The sequence below is a fragment of the Rhincodon typus genome, chromosome 13 (assembly GCF_021869965.1).
Source record: "Rhincodon typus isolate 14 chromosome 13, sRhiTyp1.1, whole genome shotgun sequence".
In the NCBI taxonomy this organism is placed as follows: domain Eukaryota; kingdom Metazoa; phylum Chordata; class Chondrichthyes; order Orectolobiformes; family Rhincodontidae; genus Rhincodon; species Rhincodon typus.
This window is the reverse complement of record NC_063344.1, coordinates 37,793,427-37,808,704: the sequence shown is the minus strand read 5'-3', so window position 1 is coordinate 37,808,704 and position 15,278 is coordinate 37,793,427. Positions and strand designations below refer to the sequence as shown.

Genomic DNA, 15,278 nt, shown 5'->3' with positions numbered 1-15,278 from the left:
TGTCTTCTTTATAGGGCATAAGTAAGGGTACTGTGAGCGTTTCTGGAATCCACATTATAAAGATAATTGGCTCTGAAGATGATGCAAAAAAAAATTACTGAAGTTGTACCAGAACTGTGAAGTTAATCTAATAGGAAAGATTTAACAGGCTGGGCTTTTTTGAAAAGAGAAACCCAGGGATGACTTGACAGAGGTCAACATCATGAAAGGGTTTCATAGGATAGATGTAGTGAAGATGTTTCCACTTATGGGCAAAATGAGAGTTTGGAATCAAATATTAAATAGCCACTAAAACATACAATAATGAATTCAGGGAGTGAATAAATATGGAAGTTGCTCTCACATGGAGGAATTCAAGCCATTTGTAAAGGTGTATTTAAGGAGAAGCTAGATAATCACTCAAGGATAATAGGAAACTATGGTTCATTGCAGTTGGGTGAAGAAGTATGCAAAGAGGCTTGCATGTAGTATGAACCTATTGGAACAAATGGAAAATTTCTATGCTGTAAGTGTTAAGGCAGCTGTATAAACACCCGGAATAAAGAGTAGACTTTTATAAAAATTATCATGAAATTGTTGGGTAGTTGTAAAATCTCCAAGGATTATACTTATGTAATTTTAATGGGGAAATTTCTACATCTTGGTTTAGTATCTGTGACTCCACTTCCATGCTTGATTGTTTCACATTTAACTACATCCAAAGTAGCCCAACATCTCACTTTGACGTTACGTCAAATGATGGCGACTGGAAATATGCATTAAATGTTGGTTTCAATGAAGAATCTTTGGACTCAATGTTAACTCTTTCTCTATTCACCAATGCTACCTGACCTGCTGAGTTTCATCAGCATTTTTCTGTTTTCATTTTGGATTTCCAGTATTGGCAGTATTTTGCTTTAATTAAATGTTGGTCTTGCTACTGACCCCTAAATCCACAAAAAGATTTTTCTTTTAAATTGAGGAGGGACCTAAAGATATGGAAGAAAATTTATAAAATGAGTTATGAAAAGTTGTGTGCTTAGTGCTGATATGTGCTGAATTCCTGAGTTATTGTGGTAGTTGTATTGCAACTGGGGTCAATCAGTATGTGACAGATTTTGGAGAAGAAATTTACCTGGGTCTGCAATCATGATCGTCATTCACTTGGCCCTATTTTCTGCGGACATGATCAAACTAGGCAATGTCAAATTTCACTAACTCATTTAATGTCTCCTTATACTGTATATTTCCCTTTTTCATTTTGTTTTTTTACCTTACACACCCTCATTTCACTTCCTTAAAACCTATTATACTTTTAACATTTCCAAATTCTGATGATCTGAAAAGTTAGGTCTGTGTGTCTCCAAACAGATGCTGCCAGATCTGCTGAGTACATGGAACATAGAACTGTACAGCACAGGATCAGGCTAAGCAGCTCACGATGTTGTGTTGAACATGACACCAAATTAAACTAATCCCTTCTGCCTGCCCTTGGTCCATATCCCTCCATTCCTTATATATTCATGTATTTATCTACAAGTCCCTTAAACACCCCTATCTTATTTGCCGCCTCCACCACCACCACTCCTGGTAGTGCATTCCAGACTCCTACCATTCTGTGTTTTTTAAAGAAAAACTTGCCCTTCACATCTCCTTTGAACTTTCCTCCTCTCACCTTAAATGCATGCCCCCTAGTTTCAGACGTTTCAATTCTGGGGGAAGAAGATTCTGACCATTAACCCTAACTATGCATCTCATAATTTTATAGACTTCTATCAAGTCTCCTGTCAGCTTCTGCCCCTCTAGAGAAAACAACCCGAGTTTTTCAAGCCTCTCCTTGTAACTCATACCCTCCAATCCAGGTAGCATCCAGGCAAACTCTTCTACACCCTCTCTAAAGCCTCCACATCCTTCCTGTAATGTGGTGACCAGAATTGAACACAATACTCTTAAGTGTGGCCTAACCAAAGTTTTATGAAGCTGCAACATGACATCCTGACTCTTGTGCTCAATTCTCTGACCAATAAAGGCAAGTGTGCTGTATGCTGTATGCTGTACGCCTTCTTTACCACCCTATATGCTTGATTGGCCACTTTCATGGATGTTTGACCACAAGCCACTTGATCTGTATTGAAAAAGTGCAATGAGAAAACACAGCCTGCTCCAGCCACACTGCCTATTCAGTAAGTAAATGTGTTATAAGTGCAAAGTCTTTTTAAACTGAGTAATATGTCAGCCTTGGCAGCTAATGCAGGAATCAAACACTAGATCAGTATATGAAAACAAGTAACAAAGGCAAGGAATGGTTGATTTTTTTTTTAAAAAATCTATGCTATCGTAAGTCTTCACTTGAAGTTGTGTGGTTGTATCCCTGAAAATAGTGACTTTAAGTGAAAGCTTTGAATGCTCAAGATGGCCTAAATGAAAGTCGGAACCAGACATCTTTGGAAAATGATAGAAAGCGGCAACAATCTCAAAAGATGGTGCTACTGGAAGTAGCAGCTCTGGCTCCCAGATGCAATCTTCTCTGTGTAACAGGGCAACTAGTACTTCCAGCATTTTCTGTTGTTATTTGAATTCCAGAATTCATAGCATTTTGCTTTTGAATGTCAAATTAAATTGAGTCTATTGTTAGTAGTGGAATTTTACTAACTTGTTTTAATTTACCTATTGATTAGGATTAAATATTAAAAAATCAATTTTTCAAACAATGGAATAATTGCATAAATCTCATCTCCAATTTCTAAAGTCTTAAAATTATTTTTACTTGTATATTATCAAAGCTGTATTTTTACTTGATCAATTTATGTTGTTTGACCTCCAATATCCATTAAATTTCCATTTAAATTGAAATTAATTTTTATGTGCCTTTGGACATTTGTTTCAAAAGATTCAAAATAATGGGGACCAGAATGTCCATCAGTGTGAACATTTGGTACTTTTCCAGTTGACAACTGTATTTTACTGCCCCCTGCTGTAATAGTCACTTCATTACAAATACATTACAGATATTTTTATTCCTTGACAAATTTCCAACTGGCCAGAAACACACACATAATGTGGTGATTGGTTCGCTTGCTGAGCTGGTTCGTTAGTTTGTAGATGTTTCGTTACCCTGCTGAGTAACATCATCAGTGCAGCCTTTGACGAAGCGCTGTTGTGTTTTCCCACCTGGTATTTAAACTGTGGTATCCATTGAGCTGGGTTACCTCACTTCCGGTTTTCCTTTTGCAGTGGAGTATATACAGGGTCTAGCTCTATGTGTTTGTTGATGGCCTTCTTAGTGGAGAACCAGACCTCTAGGAATTCTTGTGCTTGTCTCTGTTTGGCCTGTCCTGGGATCCTGGTGTTGTCCCAATCGAACTGGTGGTTTTCCTCATCTATGTGGATGGAGATGAGTGAGTATTGGTCGTGTCTTTTTGTTACTAGTTGGTGTTCATGTACTCTTGTGGCTAATTTTCTTCCTGTGTGTCCAATCTAATGTTTGTTGCAGTCTTTGCAAGGGATTTTGTATATAACATTGGTTCTGTCCATAGTGAGTAATGGGTCTTTGGTTTGGGTTAGCAGTTGGCATAGGGTTTTTGTGCTACTCTAATGCCCAGTGGTCGTAGGAGTCTTGTGGTCAGTTCAGATATTTTCCTGATGTATGGTAGCTTGATGAGTGTGTTAGGGCATGCAGTATTTTCCTGTTGTTGTTCATGTAATAGACATCTTCTAATCCAGTTGTTTGGGTATCTGTTGTCCTTGAATACTTGGTGGAGGTACTCTTCTTTCTGGCGTAGTTTCGGGTTGCTCCTTGTTTAAATAGCGTTTTCATGCAACTTTGTTTGTGGGTGTTAGGGTGGTTGCTATTGAAATTCAGTACTTGGTCAGTGTGTGTGGCTTTTCTGTGTACCTACAGCAGGAATTCCACATTGGCCCTGCATTCTACCATGACGTCCAGGAATGGGAGCTGTTCGTTCTTTTTCCCTGGTGAATTTGATCCCAGTGAAAGTGGTGTTTATTAGTTGGTGTGTCTCCGTTTAATTTTATTTTTTTCCTTTATTCATTCATGGAATGAGCACATCGCTGGCTAGGCAGCATTTTATTGCCCATCCCTAATTGCCCAGAGGGCAGTTAAGAGCCAACCAAATTGCTGTGGGTCTGGAGTCACATGTAGTCACATGAGGATGGCGGATTTCCTTCCCTGAAGGACATTAGTGAACCAGGCAGGTTTTTCCCGACAATTGACAAATGGTTATCATTAGATTCTTAATTCCAGACATTTATTGCATTGAAATTCCACCATCTGCCATGGTGGGATTCGAACCAGGGTCCCCAGGATGTTATCTGTGTCTCTGGATTAACAGTCCAGTGATAATACCACTAGGCCATTGCCTCCCGACATATGATGACATAGGTGTCATCATGTATTGGATACATAGTTTGGGTTGGATTAGCGGAAGGGCCATGCTTTCGAATCTCTGCATCACTGCTTCTGCTATTAGTCCGGAGATAGGTGGCCCCATGGGTGTCCTGTTGATTTGTTCATAGATTTGGCCATTAAAAGGTAAAGTGGCTTGTGAGGCATAGGTCCAGTAACTTCAGCATGTTGTCTATGGAGATGGTGTCACTCGGGTCTCGTTCTTTTAGTAGTGTTGATAGTGTTTCTCTTATCAGTGGTATGTCTATCGATGTGAATAGGGCGGTAACATCAAATGACACCATGGTCTCGTTGTCGTCTATTCTTATGTCTTTAAGGGAATTGAGGAACTCCTGGGCTGAGTGGATTGAGTGGGGTGATTTACTGACAAGTTGTAACTCCTTGGCTAATCTATGTGATGGCGTGCCTGGGAGGTAGACTATGGGTCTGAGGGGTACTTTCCGGTTTGTGTACCTTCAGGAGGCCATAGAATCAGGGGGTGATGGTTCCTTCTGATTTCTGGACAACAGACTTAGAAAGAGCCATTGACATTAGTCAGCAAATAACAAGAACCAAGAAAAGACAAATCCTTCAAGAAAAACTAGCCAAACTAACCCACCAAAATGACAACAACAGAGCAGACACCTGGATAAGAAACCTTTCAGACAGGAAAGGTGTCTGAAAGGTGCACGGTGTTACAGGTTTTTTTTTAAAAGACTTACCTCATGGAATCAGTGGCCTCCATTTTTGCAGCAGCAGCGGGAGCGGTAAGAGCGAGGACCAGGGTACTGCTGGGAGGTAAGTTCTTCATTTCGGCAGCGGAGCGGAGTGTGAGCGGTCGAATTGCGCTCTCGGAAGTTGAGTGAACTGATAGTTTTGGGCAGTGGCTAAACCTGAGACACTACACATGTAGCGTCTCCCACTCACCACCCTCCTCTGACTAAGAAAAAAAAGACTCTGTGGTGTGTTGATAAAGTAAGGTTTTTCTTTTTCTTTTTTTTATCGTGTGCTGGTAAGTAGAGTGATTGGTAAAAATTTTTTCATTTCATTTATCTAGTATTTGATATTATAGTAGGACTAAGCTAAGCTTAAGAGTAAAAATGGCAGGAGATCCCAGACCTGCGTTATGCTCCTCTTGCTCAATGTGGGAGCTCAGGGACGTGGCTGATGTCCCTGGCTCCTACACATGCAGGAAGTGTGTCCCATTGCAGCTCTTGTTAGACCGCATGACGGCTCTGGAGCTGCGGATGGACTCACTTTGGAGCATCCGCGATGCTGAGGAAGTCGTGGATAGCACGTTTAGCAAATTGGTCACATCGCAGATTAGGATTGCTGAGGGAGAAAGGGAATGGGTGACCAAAGGGCAGAGAAAAAGCAGGAAGGCAGTGCAGGTGTCCCCTGTGGTCATCTCCCTCCAAAACAGGTATACCGTTTTGGATACTGTTGGGGGAGATGGCTCACCAGGGGAAGGCAGCAGTAGCCAGGTTCATGGCACCATGGCTGGCTCTGCTGTACAGAAGGGTGAGAAAAAGAGTGGAAGGGCTATAGTCATAGGGGATTCAATTGTAAGGGGAGTAGATAGGCAGTTCTGTGGTCGAAAACGAGACTCCCGAATGGTATGTTGCCTCCCAGGTGCATGGGTCAGGGATGTCTCAGATCGACTGCAGGACACTCTGAAGGGGGAGGGTGAACAGCCAGCTGTCGTGGTGCATTTAGGGACCAATGATATAGGTAATAAATGGGATGAGGTCCTACAAGCAGAATTTAGGGAGCTAGGAGCCAAGTTTAAAAAGTAGGACCTCAGAGGTAATAATCTCAGGATTGCTACCAGTGCCACGTGCTAGTCAGAGTAGAAATGAAAGAATAGGCAGGATAAGTGAGTGGCTGGAGAGATGGTGCAGGAGGGAGGGGTTCAGATTTTTGGGACATTGGGATCGGTTCTGGGGGAGGTGGGACTATTACAAATCGGACGGTCTACACCTGGGCAGGACTGGAACCAATGTCCTAGGGGGTGCTTTTGCTAGCGCTGTTGGGGATGGTCTAAACTAATGTGGCAGGGGGATGGGAACCAAATGAGGAGGTTAGTGGACAGTAAGGAGGTAGTAACTAAAGCCTGTAAGGAACTAGATAATGAAGTCAGTGTGACGAAGAGGAAGAGTAGGCAGAGAGCAGATGATGAATGCAAAGGGGCAGGTGGTCTGAGGTGCATTTGTTTCAATGCGAGAAGTGTAGTAGGTAAGGCAGATGAAATTAGGGCTTGGATTAGTACCTGGGAGTATGATGTTATTGCTATTACTGAGACTTGGTTGAGGGAAGGGCAAGATTGGCAACTAAATATCCCAGGATATAGATGCTTCAGGCGGGATAGAGAAGGAGGTAAAAGGGGTGGAGGAGTTGCATTACTGATCGAAGAGGATATCACAGCTGTGCTGAAGGAGGGCACTATGGAGGACTCGAGCAGTGAGGCAATATGGGCAGAGCTCAGAAATAGGAAGGGTGCAGTAACAATGTTGGGGCTGTACTACAGGCCTCTCAACAGTGAGCGTGAGATAGAGGTACAATTATGTAGACAGATTATGGAAAGATGTAGGAGCAACAGTGTGGTGGTGATGGGAGATTTTAATTTTCCCATCATTGACTGGGATTCACTTAGTGTTAGGGGTTTAGATAGAGCAGAATTTGTAAGGAGCATCCAGGAGGGTTTTTTAGAGCAGTATGTAAATAGTCCCACTCGGGAAGGGGCCATACTGGACCTGGTGTTGGGGAATGAGCCCGGCCAGATGGTTGGAGTTTCAGAAGGGGATTACTTTGGGAATAGTGATCACAATTCCATAAGTTTTAGAATACTCATGGACAAAGACGAGGGTGGTCCTAAAGGAAGAGTGCTAAATTGGGGAAAGGCCAACTATAGCAAAATTCGGCAGGAGCTGGGGAATGTGGATTAGGAGCAGCTGTTTGAGGGTAAATCCACATTTGATATGTGGGAGGCTTTTAAAGAGAGGTTGATTAGAGTGCAGGACAGACATGTCCCTGTGAAAATGAGGGATAGAAAGGGCAAGATTAGGGAACCATGGATGACAGGTGAAATTGTGAGACTAGCAAAGAGGAAAAAGGAAGCATACATAAGGTCTAGGTGCTGAAAACAGACAAAGCTTTGGAAGAATATCGGGAAAGTAGGACCAATCTGAAACGAGGAATTGAGAAGGCTAAAAGGGGTCATGAAATATCTTTAGCAAACAGGGTTAAGGAAAATCCCAAAGCCTTTTATTCGTACATAAGGAGCAAGAGGGTAACTAGAGAAAGGGTTGGCCCACTCAAGGACAAAGGAGGGAATTATGCGAGGAGTCAGAGAAAATGAGTGAGATTCTTAATGAGTACTTTGCATCGGTATTCACCGAGGAGAGGGACATAACAGATGTTGAGGTTAGGGATAGATGTTTGATTACTCTAGGTCAAGTCAGCATAAGGAGGGGGGGAAGTGTTGGGTATTCTATAAGGCATTAGGGTGGACAAGTCCCCAAGTCTGGATGGAATCTATCCCAGGTTACTGAGGGAAGCGAGAGAGGAAATAGCTGGGGCCTTAACAGATATCTTTGCAGCATCCTTGAGCACGGGTGAGGGCCCAGAGGACTGCAGAATTGCTAATGTTGTCCCCTTGTTTAAGAAGGGTAGCAAGGATAATCCAGGTAATTATAGACCGGTGAGCCTGACGTCAGTGGTGGGGAAGCTGCTGGAGAAGATACTGAGGGATAAGATCTATTTACATTTGGAAGAAAATGGGCTTATTAGTGATAGGCAGCATGGTTTTGTGTGGGGAAGGTCATGTCTTACCAACTTGATAGAATTCTTTGAGGAAGTGACAAAGTTGATAGATGAGGGAAGGGCTGTAGATGTCATATACATGGCATTTGATAAGGTTCCCCATGGTAGGCTGATGGAGAAAGTGAAGTTGCATGGGGTTCAGGGTGCACTAGCCAGATGGATAGAGAACTGGCTGGGCAACAGGAGAGAGAGGGTTGTCGTGGAAGGGAGTTTCTCAAAATGGAGAACTGTGACCAGTGGTGTTCCACAGGGATCCATGTCGGGACCACTGTTGTTTGTGATATACATAAATGATCTGGAGGAAGGTATAGATGGTCTGATTAACAAGTTTGCAGATGACACTAAGATTGGTGGACTAGCAGATAGTGAAGGGACTGTCAGAGAATGCGGTAGAATATAGGTAGATTGGAGAGTTGGGCGGAGAAATGGCAGATGGAGTTCAATCCAGGCAAATGCGAGGTGATGCATTTTGGAAGATCCAATTCAAGAGCGAACTATACGGTAAATGGAAAAGCCCTGGGGAAAATTGATGCACAGAGAGATCTGGATGTTCAGGTCCATTGTACCCTGAAGGTGGCAACGCAGGTCGATAGAGTGGTCAAGAAGGCATACGGCATGCTTTTATTCATCAGACGGGGTATTGAGTACAAGAGTTGGCATGTCATGTTACAGTTGTATAGGACTTTGGTTCAACCACATTTGGAATACTGCGTACAGTTCTGGTCGCCACATTACCAAAAGGATGTGGATGCTTTGGAGAGGGTGCAGAGGAGGTTTACCAGGATGTTGCCTGGTATGGGGGGTGCTAGCTATGAAGAGAGGTTGAGTAGATTAGGATTATTTACATTAGAATTAGATTATTTACAGAGGTTGAGGGGGGACCTGATTGAGGTCTATGAAATCACGAGAGGTATAGACAGGGTGGATAGCAAGAAGCTTTTTCCCAGAGTGGGGGACTCAATTACTAGGGGTCACGATTTCAAGGTGAGAGGGGAAAAGTTTAAGGGAGATATGTGTGGTAAGTTCTTTACGCAGAGGGTGGTGGGTGCCTGGAACGCGTTGCCAGCGGAGGTGGTAGAGGCGGGCACGATAGCGTCATTTAAGATGTATCTAGACAGATACATGAATAGGCAGGGAGCAGAGGGATACTGATCCTTGGAAAATAGGTGACAGGTTTAGATAGAAGATCTGGATAGGCGCAGGCTTGGAGGGCCGACGGGCCTGTTCCTGTGCCGTAATTGTCTTTGTTCTTTGTTCTTTTGAAACTGACAGACATAGAGAAAGCCGTTCTAAGTTGGGGACTCAACTACAACCACAGAGACACTAACAGGACAGAGTTCCTAGCTACACTAGAAGCCACACTGAAGAGCAATGGCATCAATGAGGAAACACAGCAAGCCATAAGACAGACAGTGATCCCGACACTGTCCAGAAGGAGCGAACTTAACACTGAACACACCAGAAAGGAAGGCCCTAGAAGGACTGAAAAAAGACAAAAACATTATAATACTACCAGCGGACAAAGGGCACATGACAGTGATACTAAACAAACGGGATTACCTCACTAAAGCGCAGACACTAATACATACCGGCAAGTGCAAATAGACCTGACACCACACCTGGGCAACAGGATACTCAACGTACTAAAGAGACTCAAACAAACAGGACAAATCAGCAAAACGGACTACCTAAGAATGAAACCAGAAGGAACTAACAGCCCCTGATTCTACAGCCACATAGCTCCAGACCTCATTACAACCTAACGTAGACATGAACAAAAAAGCTCAATTCCAAAGGTAAAGGGGAAGTGATTGCTTTTGACATTAAACCAGTGTTTGATTATGAGTAGCATCAAGGAACAACAGTAAAGACATCATGGAGACCAGGGAGCAAACCTTTGGTTTGAGATACTAGTACAAAGGAAGATGGTTTTTGTCATTATTTGGAGGTCATCATTACAGCTCCAGCACATTACCATAGGCATCCCCATTATAGTTTTCTAAGTGAAGTATTTTCAATTGCTCAATGATCTTCCCTCCAACATAAGGCCAGAAGTGGGGATGTTTGATGATGATTGCACGGTATTCAATACTATTTCTGACAGCTCAGATTTTGAGGCAGATTTATACCTGGATCAAAGCGCATGTGGGGCCCAGCTCTCTACTCCCAATTGAAGCAAATCAAATGGTACAGTTGCACTTTGCTTTACATTATTCCTTTGTGGTGTAAACATATTCATGTGCTTATGTCACATAATTTCCCACATGTGTTTGCAAAAAGCAATTGTAGTATGAAAGATGTCGAGATTGTCATACATGTAGTGAGATGCAGTGTTATTTCGATGATGTGAAAGATTGAGGCCATTCCAGAATTATAAACATCTGAAGCAACTGAACATTGCATTAATATCACAACTGAGTTCTGGATGCTTTAGACAGATGAGGACTAGACACCATATGATTGCAAACCGATTAATATTTACACTAGGTACTTAGAATGGTGGAGCAGGATTTCACTAGAACCTTCTTCACGTGATCTGATGGTACAGTCCAACTGTCAATATTAATCACACATATTACACTTCCTTGCAAATCCGCTCTGCCCATCAACTGTTAACATCATAACCTCCACTGGACTATCTTCAAGTATTCTTTGCCCATTATGAAGAAATGAGCAATGTATTTGCTCCATTATTTTCTCTTTCATAAAGCAGCTGGAGCTTGGGCTATGACAATTAATTGAACATAAAGACGGTGAAGCCTGAGGAAGGCAGCAATCTGAAATTTCCATTTTTCTCCTTTTCACACTGGAGATAGGTTAAGGTGCAAGTTTGAAAAATTAGGATTTTCTCAACTCTTATCAAAGAAGTACACAGCTGCATCATTCACTGCTGCTGCAATGATGAAAGAGTTAGTCAATAACTCATTGAGGAACAAATAAGATAACTGAAAACAAAACTGGAAAACATTCTGAAGACAATATTGAAAATGAATAAATGACAATCTCCCAACTATTCCTGGAGTAACAATTTCTCTTTCTGGACATACTACTTACATAGCCTTTTTTAGGTCATAAAGTTGTACAGCACTAAAACAGGCCCTTCAACCCAATTTGTCCATACTGACCAGGTTTCCTAAACTGATGTAGTCCTCATCTGTCTAAAGTATACGGAACACAGTTGCAATCTTAATGCAACGTTCAGTTGCTTCAGGGGCTAACGATGTTTATAATTCTGAAATGGTCTTAGCCTTTCATATCATCGAAGTAACACTGCATTTCACTACATGTATGATATCTTTCATACTACAATTGCTTTTTGCAAACACTTATGTAGGAAATTATATAGCATAAGCATATGTGAACATGTCGCTCTAAACCTTTCCTATCAATGTACCTATCCAAATGTCTTTTAAACGTTGTAATTGTACCTGCCTCTATCACTTCCTCTGACAGCTTGTTCCATATACACACCACCATCTGTGTGAAAAAGTTGCCCATCAGGTCCCTTTTAAATCTTTCCCCTCTTACCTTAAACGGATGTCCTTTAGGTCTGGACTCCCCTACCCTGGCGAAAAGACCATGGCTATTCATTTTGTCTGTACCCCTCATGATTTCATAAACCTGCTTAAGGTTACCCCTCAGCGTCCAGGGAAATTGTCCAAATTTTGCTTAATTTTAAAAGTCTCAAGTTCCATTTGATGCTCATCTTTACACTTTTCTAAGATACTCATCTGTTGTTGAAGCTCTGTAGTTTGGGTCTTCACAGTTTCACTTCAAAGAAAACAAATAGTTCTTCCATGGCTTGCTGATGATATTCAATTGCTGTCTTCAGTTTACATTTCCACAATTAATACTCTGAATTTTAAAAATGGGCTTGATCCTTTTTGGATTTTAGAGTCTTATTTTTCTTGGACAACCTGCAGTTGTAGTTCAACACTACTTTTTGGGAGGTTGATTTTAAGGTTTCAAGCTTTTCTTTCAATGCATCCCAGTCATTTTGGCTTTAGACTTTGTTGTAGACTTATTTTGCGTATGTTAATTTATGCAAATGAAAGTGAATTATTGTCCACACTGTATAAATACTGAGCCATATAAATATTGTAGTATATGTTCAGGTCTGATGCTGGGAATTCTGCACAAATGACACACTTCCTGACTCCTGAAATCCTCTCCACCAGCGACATGGCACAACCTCGGAGTGTGATGGAATAATCTCTACTTGCCTGGATGAATACACGTCCAATAACACTCAAGAAGGTAATTGAGGCAAAGCAGTCAGCAGCCCCATCCATCAACTTAAACATTCAGTCCCTCTATGATTGATATACATTAGCAAAAGTGTGTGCCATCTACAAGATGCATTGCAGAAATTCACCAAAAGGTCGTTAGAAGGCACCTTCCAAACCCACAAGGCTTCCCATCGAGAAGGATTAGGACAGCACCACCTACACATTCCTCCCGAAGCAACTCACATTCTGACTTGGAAATATATCTTCATTCCTTCATTGTCATTGGGTCAAAACCTGGGAACTCCCTAACAGCATCTGTTAGTGTATCTACGCTACAGAGGCTGCAGTGGTTCAAGGAATAAGATCACAGTCATCTTCTCAAGGATAATTAAGTTTGGATAATAAATGCTGGCCTAGCCAGAGACAACCACATCCCATGAATGAATACAAACAGCCAAGTGGACCTACAGTGCTCAGGTCTTAATCACATGAAGAAGTTTCTAACACAGGGTGTGGTTGCTGCTTCTCCATGCGTTAATATCTTTTTCAGAATGTGCAGACAAATTCACTTCCATTGATTCTCCTCAAAAGAGATGGTAGAGATTACAGGGAGATCATCTGTGCTGTCTCATATGTTGATTTTAGGAAGTTCACTTTCATAATTTCCTGAAGTTGATCATCAACAACTTGTAGCAATTTTCTAATAGTTTATTGAGAAGCAGTCATTTAGATATGGCACATTTGTTAATTAGGAAAAGAAAAGAAATATATGACCTGTGACAGATGAGAACGCTTTGCCAATCCTGCAGCCATTTTGTAAAATAAAGGAGTAGAGGTCATGCACTCCTACATCCCAGACATCTTGTGGTCATTTGTGGTAGTCTGGTTATCTTTGATGGTCTCTGGTTGTCTTTGATGGTCTTTGGGGGAACTCCTGGTCTTATTCCAAGGAGACGGTGCGACTTGTCTCCAAAGGATCTTTTTGCCTCTTTCTCCCCACTTATCCCTGTTAATATAGCTTATTTTGGAGGCTGGCCATCTATGCTATGTCAATCACCTGTCTATAACCTCTTGGCCATTTAACATGGGACAGCTCCTAAAAATATTGAATGATTATTGTCCCATTGTCCATTTCCATTCGAAGGTTAGTTTTCATTCCTTCTAAGAACAAAAACTTCCTGTTTTTCAATACACTGCACAGATAATGGATTAAGGTTACACTTGATAATTCTTTGACATGAGTCATGAACTTTGAGTCATATAACCTCTCCTCTATTTTCATTTACTAGAGATTTGTTTATATTGGCAGAAGGTTAATTACTAATGTGGCACAGTTAAAAAAGGCTTCATGCTACACAGGAAAGGCCAAATATGGAATGTTAAGCGGACACATGTTTAAGGAGATCCCAATTTCTAATACACAAGAGCAAAAGACGATTCAGAATCTCTTCCTCCAACAAATCATCTACATTCCCTTCTATGTTTTCCTGAAAGAGTAATGTAAGGTCTACAACGTCATCTTCCAGCTGGTCATCTTTATCTGGATGTATTGGTTTCACACTTCTTCTAGCTCCCCCTTGAAGAAAAATGGAAGATCTGCAGAATCATCCTCTGGTACCAGGGGCGGTTTTTTTTGAAGTATCACTGATTCACATCATAATGTTTCAACTTCAATTTCTTCTGCAGTTGGTGAGCAAAGAAGATTCAAAGCTATACAAACACCTGTTTAAAAATGGAAGTGCTGACTAGAAATGACATGCAGATTGTGTGTAAAGTCTCACCCATTATAGCATGCATCTGCCCTAGCACTCTTGTTGAATTACCTCCTGCATCCTGAAGTTGACAGATGCAGAAATTTAGACTTCAACTACACTGTCACTTCTGAAAGAATGACTATCCTGTTCTGAGCCTACTGCTTCCCCAAAGAAGAATACATCAATTCTTTCAATATCCTCTGCTTCCTGGACAATTGCTGTTTGGAATAAATTGGTTTTAATTGGTCTCACAGATTGAGGTCTTCTACTTGCTTGGGTAACCTAGCTTAAAATGACATCTCTTATGAAGTACATGGCACTTAAAGGCAAGACAGACTACATGGCATGTGGAGTTTCCCTGCCATAATGTAGATGTAAAACAATGGCAATGACTACACCCTCTTACATTGCATTGATGAACTGGACCAAGTTGGAATTGATAGTCTTGCCCTGTGAAGCTTCCCTGTCTTCATAGATAAAATGTCTATTATAAGAGTTTTGCTTGCAAAGTTCAACCTATTTAATGAACTGCAGGTTTTGCTAACCTAAGGTCCACTGTATATTGCAAAAAATTAATTGATTGATTAATTTATTGTCATGTGTACCAAAGTACAGTGAAAAGCTTTGTTTACGAGCAGTACAGGCAGATCATAGTAAGCAAAGAGGTACAGATCAAAAAGACATAGATAGAGGCATACATTTTACATTGCACAGGGCGTGCACTAGGTGAGATCAGCATTAGCAAGATCAGCATTATTTGAGGCTGCAGAGTCCATTCATCAGTCTGATAAAGGCCAAGAAGAAGCTGTTCCTGAACCTGCTTGTGCTTCTGTATCTTCTGCCTGATGGAAGAGGTTGTCGGAGATCATTACCAATGTGCTATGGGTCTTTGATGATGTTGGCAGCCTTTCTGTGGCAGCAAGTGTGTCAGTAGAGTCCATGGATGGAGATAGTAGGAACTGCAGATGCTGGAGAATCCGAGACAACAAGGTACAGGGCTGGATGAACACAGCAGGCCAAGCAGCATCATAGGAGCAGAGAGGCTGACGTTTCGGGCCTAGACCCTTCATCAGAAAAGGGGGAGGGGAAGGG

At 41.7% G+C, this 15,278-nt stretch overlaps 1 protein-coding gene across 1 annotated transcript in view; it reads left to right on the top strand.

The window, feature by feature from the left end:
• usp13 (ubiquitin specific peptidase 13) overlaps positions 1 to 15,278 on the top strand; it is a 141,865-nt gene that overhangs the window by 19,538 nt on the left and 107,049 nt on the right. The window lies entirely within an intron of this gene.